This window comes from Dipteris shenzhenensis, chromosome 25, assembly GCF_047967505.1.
Source record: "Dipteris shenzhenensis isolate YYH24624 ecotype China chromosome 25, Dip_SZ_1.0, whole genome shotgun sequence".
In the NCBI taxonomy this organism is placed as follows: domain Eukaryota; kingdom Viridiplantae; phylum Streptophyta; class Polypodiopsida; order Gleicheniales; family Dipteridaceae; genus Dipteris; species Dipteris shenzhenensis.
The window spans coordinates 22,196,800-22,207,736 of record NC_141620.1 but is presented as its reverse complement, the minus strand read 5'-3'; positions in this window follow the sequence as shown (position 1 = coordinate 22,207,736).

Below are 10,937 nucleotides of genomic sequence, written 5' to 3'. Positions count from 1 at the left end.
GATACTAATATTTTTAGCATACTATAAACATGTCTTGAATGTGGAGAGAGAGAGAGAGAGAGAGAGATATTTTTATATGTTTAACATTTTAATAATATATTTTTTAGCATGTTAAAAATATTTATGGCATTTTTAGATACTAATATTTTTAATGTTTTAATAATATATTTTTATAAATTTTTAAAATATATTTTATGATCATATTAGTTCCATAATCATTTAACATAATAATATTATAGTACGTTTTTAAGATGATAAATTTAAAAGAGAAAATTATTATGTTTTTAAGATACTATTTTTAAAGATGTTTTTAATGAAGCAATTTGATAATAATAACCAATATTTCTAATGTTCTGAAAACATGTTTCAAGATGATTTTTAAGACATTTTTAAAGATAATATGCCTGGCCGCTCCTATTTTAATAATATATTTTTATAAATTTTTAGCATGTTAAAAACATTTATGGCATTTTTAGATACTAATATTTTTTAAGTTTTAATAATATATTTTATAAAAATTTTAAATATATTTTATGACCATATTAGTTCCATAATCATTTAACATAATAATATTATAGTATGTTTTTAAGATAATAAATTTATAAGATACTAAATTTAATCTAAAAGAGAAATTGATTATGTTTTTAAGATACTATTTTTTAAGATTTTTTTAATGAAGCAATTCAATAATAGTAATTAATATTTCTAATGTTCTGAAAACATGTTTCAAGATGATTTTTAAGACATTTTTAAGCTAATATGCGAGGCCGCTCCTATTTTTTGAGCACATCTATGAATCATTTATCGAGCAAAGGGTAGACAACGAGTTCATGGGAAAATAATTGTTTGTGCCCAACTAATATTTTTAATGTTATGATAATATATAGAGACGTGGGAGGGAAGAGAGGAGGTGAGAGGAGATGAGGGAGGTAGATATATATATATATATATATATATATATATATATAGAGACAGAGAGAGAGAGAGAGAGAGAGAGAGAGAGAGAGAGAGGAGGGAGCAACCATAAGGAGAGGGGAGGGGAAGGTGGGACACAGATTCTTTTGTTGGGGGGGGGGGGGCAGCCACAAGGAAAGGTTGGTGATTAGAGGTGAGGGGGTTGAGGGAGTCACCATGAGAGTGGTAGAGGGAGAGGTGGAGTGAAGTTGAAGGGGGTTGAGAGAGCAACCCATGAGAAGGTGATGGTGAGTAGAGGTGCGGGGCTAAGGGAGTAGCTGCACCACAAGGAGAGGGGAGCGAGAGGTGGAGCAGGGACTAAGAGAGCTAATGCAAAGAGAGGTGAGGGGGATGTCCAAGTTTTTAAAACAAAAACATTTATGACATTTTTAGATAGTTTAATGCTAAGGGAGACTGAAGGCTCTCATCAAATGTTTGTTACTTAATATAGGGCTTTAATTATATAAATTGCGTGCACGCATGCATTTTTTAAAAGTAGCATATGCCACGGAATGGCTAGGGTGATCAATGTGTGTGTGAAAGAGACATATATAAGCCAGATGCTTAATTAGGTTGGGTAGCCATAAAATTGTGCTTTTGAACCTACAAGACCAACATTGAGGCCTTTGTAGAAAAAGTTTGCCAAACATAACCATAGGCACTTATAAAGATATGATTTGGATGTGATTGGATGTTTATTTAAATTGGATTGCATTCTACCATTTTCTTTAACATTCTGCCATATTCTTAAACATTCTACCATAAGGAGAGGAGAGGGGAAGGTGGAACATAGATTTTTCTTTTTTCTTTTGTTGGGGGCAGGGGCAGCCCCACAAGGAAAGGTTGGTGATTAGAGGTGAGGGGGTTGAGGGAGTCACCATGAGAGGGGTAGAGGGAGAGGTGGAGTGAAGTTGAAGGGGGTTGAGAGAGCAACACTGAGAAGGTGATGGTGAGTAGAGGTGCGTGGCTAAGGGAGTAACTGCACCACAAGGAGAGGGGAGCGAGAGGTGGAGCAGGGACTAATAGAGCAAATGCAAGGAGAGGTGAGGGGGATGTCCATGTTTTTAAAACAAAAACATTTATGGCATTTTTAGATAGTTTGATGCTAAGGGAGACTGAAGGCTCTCATCAAACATTTGTTACTTAATATAGGGCTTTAATTATATAAAGTGCATGCACGCATTCATTTTTTAAAAGTAGCATACGCCACGGAATGGCTAGGGTGATCAATGTGTGTGTGAAAGAGACATATATAAGCCAGATGCTTAATTACGTTGTGTAGCCATAAAATTGTGCTTTTGAACCTACAAGACCAACATTGAGGCCTTTGTAGAAAAAGTTTGCCAAACATAACCATAGGCACTTATAAAGATATGATTTGGATGTGATTGGATGTTTATTTACATTGGATTGCATTCTACCATATTCTTTAACATTCTACCATATTCTTTAATGCTAAGTATGCTTTAATGGTGACAAGTGGGAATATCGTGGACATCTATACTAAATTATAATGAAGATGGGAAGCCTATTCATTACATAAGAATGCAAGGAGAATAGTTATCATGTATGTTTGACATATTGCCATATCTTTAAAACAATGCATGAAATGGGCAATAATGATCCACATTTCTTATACTTTATAAGGGCAAACCTTCATTGAGAATGTGTTGAAATGGAGGGCAATAGGTTAGGGGCTAATGGTGAGAAATAATAAGGTATACCTTTGCATCTCTTCTAATTAAATTTAAAACCTATGAAAGATGGAGTGGTGTACCTTATGATGTTTTATATAGTTTCCTTATAGCTTAGAGTAGCCATCCATAGTAATCTATTTGTATAATGTCTGTAAACTATAAAAGTGCATCATGATTTGAGAGTATAATATGTAAGGTATATAATATGGTAAGAATTTGTATCCACATGATTGTTAAGCTATAAAACAATATTTAAAATTATAAGGATGCAAATGTTCACAAGAGGCATGGTGAGACGAATAATCTAGGGTGTGAGGTGTGCTAGAAGATGAAGGGAACTAGATTTGTGCAGAGAGGTTATGTAAGTGGCTTAATTGGTGGGAAAAATTTTCTTCCAAACATCATTTCGTTATGTCATGAAAAGAGTGCATAGAGAAGACTTTTGAGAATGCTTGGATTTGTTTTGATCTTTGACCTTGGGGTGATTCTCCTTAAATATCCGTACAAGAAGCGCTGGGGGGAGGGAAGTTGTGGCCTTCACTAATGTTCATAAATAGAAGGTGAAAGGAAATTTGTGAAAATGTTTTAAATTTGAAAATAGAAGGTTTAAAACTTACAAATCGCAAGGCATTTTATATATATTTTGGCTTAAAACTTCCAAATTTTGAATGGTCTTTAAAAAATATCAACTCAGGGTTTTTGTAAACGCTTTTGGTGAATACTTAGACTTTTAGAGTTGCAAAAGTACATTTGCATGTGATAGGTTAATTCAAAACGGTTGATGAATTCGAGGCGACCTTCGTGGTCGAGAACTATAATGACAAAATCTACTTGAAAGGATGGGGCAAATATGTGTGGCCCTAGAGATATAGTGTTGGAATGGAGAGGTGAAGCAAAGGAATACCTGGAAAGCTTCAAGAATGTGTTTGAAAAGGGGGGGGGGGGCGGAGGACCATGTTCTAGGAAAGTGGAGTAACGGAATTTAATGCGAACACTAGATAAAAAGAAAAACAAAAGGGAAAAAAAGAAAAAGAAAAAGAAAAGGAAGAGTGGCGAAGAAGGGAGCGGCATCAAACGGGAGGCAGAGCTGCGCGCCAGTGGCGTGCCATGTCAGCTAACCTATCAGAGGGTGGCCTATTAAAAAGGTCAGTTGGGGGCACCACGTTGACTGGCCCTATCAAATTTGGGGCTGTGTGTGTGTGTGTGTGTGTGTGTGAGAGAGAGAGAGAGCATGCATGCGTGAGTTCAACCCTCAACCAGGCCTTTGCCTGGTGGTAAGAAAGTGTGTGTGTGTGTGTGTGTGTGTGTGTACGCACATGCGCGCATAAGTGTTTGTGTGTGTGTGCACGTGCATGCATGCACGTGCGCGCGCGCGCGCGTGTGTGTGTGTGTGTGTGTGTGAGAGAGAGAGAGAGAGAGAGAGCATGCGTGCATGTGTGAGTTCAACCCTCAACTAGGCCTTTGCGGCTTTAAAGAGGTTTAATAAATATTGTAGCCTATATTTATTTTTTCTAGATGTGTTAAGTCCGTGTGTGTGTGTGTGTGTGTGTTAGCCATTTCTCTTATAAAGAACAAACAAACATTCTTTATAAAGGTATTGTTTTTTAATATTATTTTTTATTTTTGCAAGCATTCCATTGAGCTATTAGCCCTCGGAGATAGAAATATGTATATAAACTCCATGGTATTCATATATCAAAACTATAAGTATCTAATTATATTTTCTAAGAATTCAAATTTCTATATGGGAGAGAGAGAGAGAGAGAGATAGAGAGAGAGAGAGAGAGAGAGAGAGAGAGAGAGAGAGAGAGAGAGAGAGAGAGAGAGAGAGACCCACCCACACACACACACACACACACACACTTTGCACACTTATTTCACAAATCCTTTAGAAATTAATAAATCGAGCTTGGACAATCATCAATTGAGCCAATGTGGCACTTTAAAGAGGTTTAATAAATATTGTAGCCTATATTTATTTTTTATAGATGTGTTAAGTCCGTGTGTGTGTGTGTGTGTGTGTGTGTGTGTGTGTGTGTGTGTGTGTGTGAAATGATGTTTAGCCATTTCTCTTATCCTTGACCTTTGGCAGTGATGAGTGGATGTGTATTGTGGGCCTTATTGATTGCTTGGAGAAACCCGTTAGTGCCTCTGAAGTCGTGGGCAATCGAGGGTCCTGAAGGGCTGTTAGTATGTTTAAAGATAATAAATTAAGTGTTGAGGGGAGGGGGGGAGAGAGAGAGAGAGGAGAGAGAGAGAGAGAGAGAGAGAGAGAGAGAGACCCAACCACACACACACACCATTGAGCCATTTAATATATAGTTAAACGATAAATGAACGATAAATGAAAAATGGAACAACCACACACACACACCATTGAGCTATTTAATATATCGTTTACACACCATTGAGCTATTTAATATATAAACGATATATTAAATAGCTCAATGGTGTGTGTGTGTGGTTGTTTTATTTTTCATTTATCGTTTAACTATATATTAAATGGCTCAATGGTGTGTGTGTGTGCATGTGTGTGGTTGGGTCTCTCTCTCTCTCTCTCTCTCTCTCTCTCTCTCTCTCTCTCTCTCCCTCTCTTCCCAATATGTGTGAGGTCTCAAAATTTAGGGCAGCCAGATCGAGCTTACAAACCTCTCTGGTTGTGTGTGTGTGTGTTTTGTGAAAGAACAAACAAACATTCTTTATAAAGATATTGTTTTTAAATATTATTTTTTATTTTTGCAAGCACTCCATTGAGCTATTAGTAGTAGCACTCCAGACTAGGACTTTCTTTTGTTTGGCGAGGTAGGTGATGTTTTCTCCTTGCCACTTGCATTTGCTTTAATATATAGATAAACGATAAATGAAAAATGGAATTAGTTTTTATTTCAAAATTTATTTAAAGTGTGTTAGAGTCTCTCTCTCTCTCTCTCTCTCTCTCTTCCCAATATTTGTATTCTACTTGCATATATGTTACAAGAAGTTGTCACTCTCCTCTTTAGATTGGTTTGCTAGGAGAGATAAACAAAATTTCCCTTTTATATTCTTTATTATATGCAAACCTCTCTGGTTGTGTGTGTGTGTTCCACACCACGTAAAAAAAGTGTGTGTATCTCTCTCTCTCTCTCCAGCCTCCACTTCTCTAACATTATTAGACCTTGCCAATTATTACAACTCCAGCCTTCACTTCTCTAACATTATTAGACCTTGTCACTTATTTCTAATAACTGGCAAGGTCTAATAATGTTAGAGAAGTGGAGGCTGGAGAGAGAGAGAGAGAGAGAGAGAGAGAGAGAGAGATTGCAAAAGTAGAAACAAAAAAATATTATTTAAAATTTTTCAAATCTCTCTCTCTCTCTCTCTAAGTTTGTGTATGTGCATGTGTGTGACATGTGTGTGTGTGTGTGAGGTCTCAAAATTTAGGGTAGGCAAATCGAGCTTGCAGACGTCTCTGGTTGTGTGTGTGTTTTTTGTGAAAGAACAAATAAACATTCTTTATACAGGTTTTTTTTCAAATATTATTTTTTATTTTTGCAGGCACTCCATTGAGCTATTAGCAGTAGTGCTCCATACTAGGACCTTCTTTTGTTTGCTGAGGTAGGTAATGTTTTCTCCTTGCCACTTGCGTTTGCTTTAAATAATATAAATAAAAAAAGGAATTAGTTTTTATTTGAGTAACTTTTTATTTAAAGTGTGTTAGACTCTCTCTCTCTCTCTCTCTCACACACACACACACACACACACACACACATCCCAATATTTGTATTTTACTTGGATATATGTTACAAGAAGGTGTCACCCTCCTCTTTAGGTTGCATCTAAGTCCATTTTATGTGCTCACAATCTTCTCAAATAATGTAGAAGGAGCATGCAATGTATGCAATTTGATGCATACTATGCCTCATTTACAAGGCCGTAACCCAAATCTTTGTAACATAATACTCTATGAGTAGAGATCTTACTTATGCAATTGCTTATGTCATGGAAGGTAAGGAAGAAAGTTCGATGAGTAAAATATATGAATATAAGTTGTGTATGTGTGTGTGTGTGTGAGGTCTCAAAATTTAGGACAGCCAGATCGAGCTTGCAGACCTCTCCGTGTGTGTGTGTGTGTGTGTGTGTGTGTGTGTGTGTGTGTGTGTGTGTGTGTGTGTGTTGTGTGAAAGAACAAACAAACATTCTTTATAAAGGTATTATTTTTTATTTTTGCAGACACTCCATTAAGCTATTAGTAGTAGCACTCCAGACTAGGATCTTCTTTTATTTGGCGAGGTAGGTGATGTTTTCTCCTTGCCACTTGCATTTGCTTTAATATATAGATAAATTATAAATGAAAAATGAAATTAGTTTTTATATCAGTTTTAATTTGTTAAATTAGTATTTTTAAATAATCTTTTTGTGTGTTCTGGAAGATATAAAGAAAAAAAGAGACTATTTATTTGAAGTTAACAAGAATCTTAGTTATTTTAGATTTTGTGTGTTAGATTAGTATTTTTAAATAATATTTTTGTGTGTTCTAGAACTATTTATTTGAAGTTAACAAGAACCTTAGTTATTTCAGTTTTTGTGTATTAAATTAGTATTTTTAAATAATCTTTTTGTGTGTTCTGGAAGACATAAAGAAAAAAAGAGACTATTTATTTGAAGTTAACAAGAATCTTAGTTATTTCAACTTTTGTGTGTTAGATTAGTATTTTTAAATAATCTTTTTGTGTATTCTAGAAAACATAAAGAAAAAAAGAGACTATTTATTTGAAGCTAACAAGAATCTTAGTTATTTCAATTTTTGTGTGTTAAATTAATATTTTTAAATAATCTTTTTGTGTGTTCTGGAAGACATAAAGAAAAAAAATAGACTATTTATTTAAAGTTAACAAAAAACTTATTTAATGAAAGCTAGAGTTTGTGTGTGTGTGTCTAAGGTCTCAAAATTTAGGGCAGCCAAATCGAGCTTGCAGACCTCTTTGGTCTTGGAGCAAGAAATCAAGGCAGTGTTGGTTTTATTTGGGCAGCTTAAATTAGGCAGTGTTGGTAATTGGGCTTGGTTTATGATAATTTGTGAGGAAGGTATTGTCAACTGAGGGTTGAAAAGTTTGTTTGTGGCCGGTGATGAGAAAGGCATGATGTAGCTCAGAGAGCAGGTTTGGGTTATAGGATAGGATATCGGTAGGGATGAGAGGAAGAAGGACGTTGTAAGGGGCATGTACACCTTGGGAATGTCCTTATAGATGAGTATGGGAGGTAGAAGAAGCGTTTGTAAAATGATATAGCTTGCATCGTAGCTTACAGGTGATGCCCTTCTTCAATAGGGAGTTCAGCATCAATTAAGCATCCAATTTAGGAGACTTTGATACATGTCTAGGAATAGATAGAGATGTGTCCAAAGCCAAGGGTGGTGGGCATTCCATAAATTTTTGGTAGTGTTGGTAATTAGACTTGGTGGATGATGATTTGTGGGGAAGGTAGTAGGGTTGAAAGGTTTGTTTGTGGCCATTGATGAGAAAGGCATGATTTAGCTTAGAGAGCAGGTTTGGGTTGTAGGATTGAGTGGGAGAAGGACATTGTATGGGGTATGTAGACCTTGAGAATCCCTATAGATGAGTATGGGAGGTAGAAGAAGCGTTTATAAAACGATATATCTTGCATCATAGCTTAAAGGAGATGAGGCTTCTTCAATAGGAAGTTCAGCATCAATTAAGCATCCAATATAGGAGACTTTGATAGATGTCTAGGAATAGATAGAAATGTGTCCAACACCAAGGGTGGTGGGCATTCCATAAATTTTAGGCAGTGTTGGTAATTAGACTTGGTGTATGATGCTGATTCGTGGGGAAGGTAGTAGGGTTGAAAAGTTTGTTTGTGGCCGGTGATGAGAAAGCTGTGATGTTGCTCAAAAAGCAGGTTTGGGTTGCCAAATGGGATGTCGGGAGGGGTGAGAGGGAGGACGTTGTTGGGGGGCATGTAGACCTTGGGAATGTCCCTGTAGATGAGGATGGGAGGTAGAAGAAGCGTTTGCAAAATGGCATAGCTTGCATCATAGCTGAAAGGAGATGCCCTTCTTCAAAGTTCTTATATGTTATTTGCATATTGGGGTCAATCTTAAGTTATTTAGTAGGATAGCCTTTTGTGCCTACCACACAAAATTTTTGTATTTGTTTTTCAATTGCAATAATAAATTTTTTTGAGCTTTCTTATCTTTATTTGATATATGTGGCAATGTAAGTCAAATTAATGTAAAATTTTAATACTTATGGATTGTACATGTAAATAGAAATACATGGATATCTATGAGCTACAATTGATGGAGTATTGTTATATGTGAGTGAGACACTTATTTAAAGTGTGTTAGACTCTCTCTCTCTCTCTCTCTCTCTCTCTCACTCTCACTTCCCAATATTTGTATTTTACTTGCATATATGTTACAAGAAGGTGTCACTCTCCTCTTTAGGTTGCATCTAAGTCCATTTTATGTGCTCACAATCTTCTCAAATAATGTAGAAGGAGCATGCAATGTATGCAATTTGATGCATACTCTGTTTTCTCTAGTTATCTTTGGAGGATGCCCCATTTACAAGGCCGTAACCTAAATTTCATTCCCAGTAACTTGAAACTTCCATTCGATATGAGAAGAAGGAAATTTCTTGTTCGGCTAACATTTGGCATGACGATAAACAAGGCACAAGGCCAAACAATGTCTATCCTAGGCTTATACTTGGTGACACCGGTGTTTAGTCATGGGCAATTATACGTGGCTTTCTCGCGTGTCCAATCATCAAATGCAGTCAAAGTATTCCTTCCAGAGAGTGTGGATTGGGTTAGTAATGAGGATGCTGAAATGAGTTGTACCACAAATGTTGTATACAAAGAGGTTTTACAATTGGCATTAAGAAAATCCTAGCAGTATGCCAATGCTCTTTGAAAGCCTCTTTAGACTTTGTTGGGTGATAAATTTTCACAGTCTTTTTTGTATCATTGTGTTCTTTTAGGCGATCAAAGGTCCATCAATTGTAAGCCTTTGAATATTTTGTAAGCTTACAATTGATAACATCATTTACATTCACCACCAAGACAATTGCACTAAAAGGACACACTTTGATCGGTGGTGAATGTAAATGCACAATCGATGATGACTATTTTTGTATAATTTTCATAAGCTCATTCCATATTCCATTCAAACAATATCATCTCTGGAATTTTGACAATGTATGATTTTTGTGAGTTTTATGGGTTCATACATTGTTATTTTTTCTTCAAATTATGTATTATCGAATTTACTATAACTAATGTTCTTTTTAATTTGTGGCTTGGTGAAGCCTTTTAATTTCTTCTCTATATATAGGTTGACACATCTATTGTTACGGTAATATGATATGTATTGCTATTGTAATATGATATGATTGAGAGAGTGCTCTCAACGGAAGCAAGAAGGGAAGAAGGAGAGAGAGAAACAGAGAGCCACACAAGTTTGGTGGGTGCAGAACCACCCTAATCTTCTTTTTCATTCATTTATATATGTCTTTGAGTATTGTACATAACCGGGGTAAAGGCACAGTGACCTTTAACCCCCACAACCTCCCACTTAAAGGACAATGTGCCTTTAAGGGAGAACAACCAGTGAGCATACTATCCAATGCCCATCAATACATGACAATACTCAAACCGCTGTAGGCAGACTCTTCGTCAGCATATCTGCAGGGTTATCATCTGTATGAACCTTGACAAGCTCTATGCGCTTGTCCTCAAGTACCTCCCTGATGAAATGGTACCTGACCTCAATGTGTTTGGTCTTTGCATGAAAGATCGGATTCCGTGCTAGCTAAATAGCACTCATGGAATCACTATGCAATGTCGATACACCTCTATGAATCCCCAAATCTCCCACTAGCCGATCAAGCCATATAGCCTCCTTGCAACCCTCTGTGGCTGCAACATACTCAGCCTCTGTGGTAGACAAAGCAACGCACTTTTGTGCGCGAGACATCCACGACACTGCACCACCTGCAAAGGTGAACACATAACCAGAAGTGGATCTCCTACTATCCACATGCCCTGCATAGTCTGAATCTGTGTACCCAAGTACACGCATGTCTCCTTTACCAAAGCAGATGCACATCTCCTTGGTACCCTTCATGTACCTCATGATGCACTTAATTGCCTCCCAATGCCTCTTTGCTGGATTAGCCATATACCGGCTAACAACTCCCACTGCAAATGCAATGTCTGGTCTAGTAGCTATCATAGCATACATAAGACTCCCAACTGCTGATGCATAAGGAACCTTGGCCATCA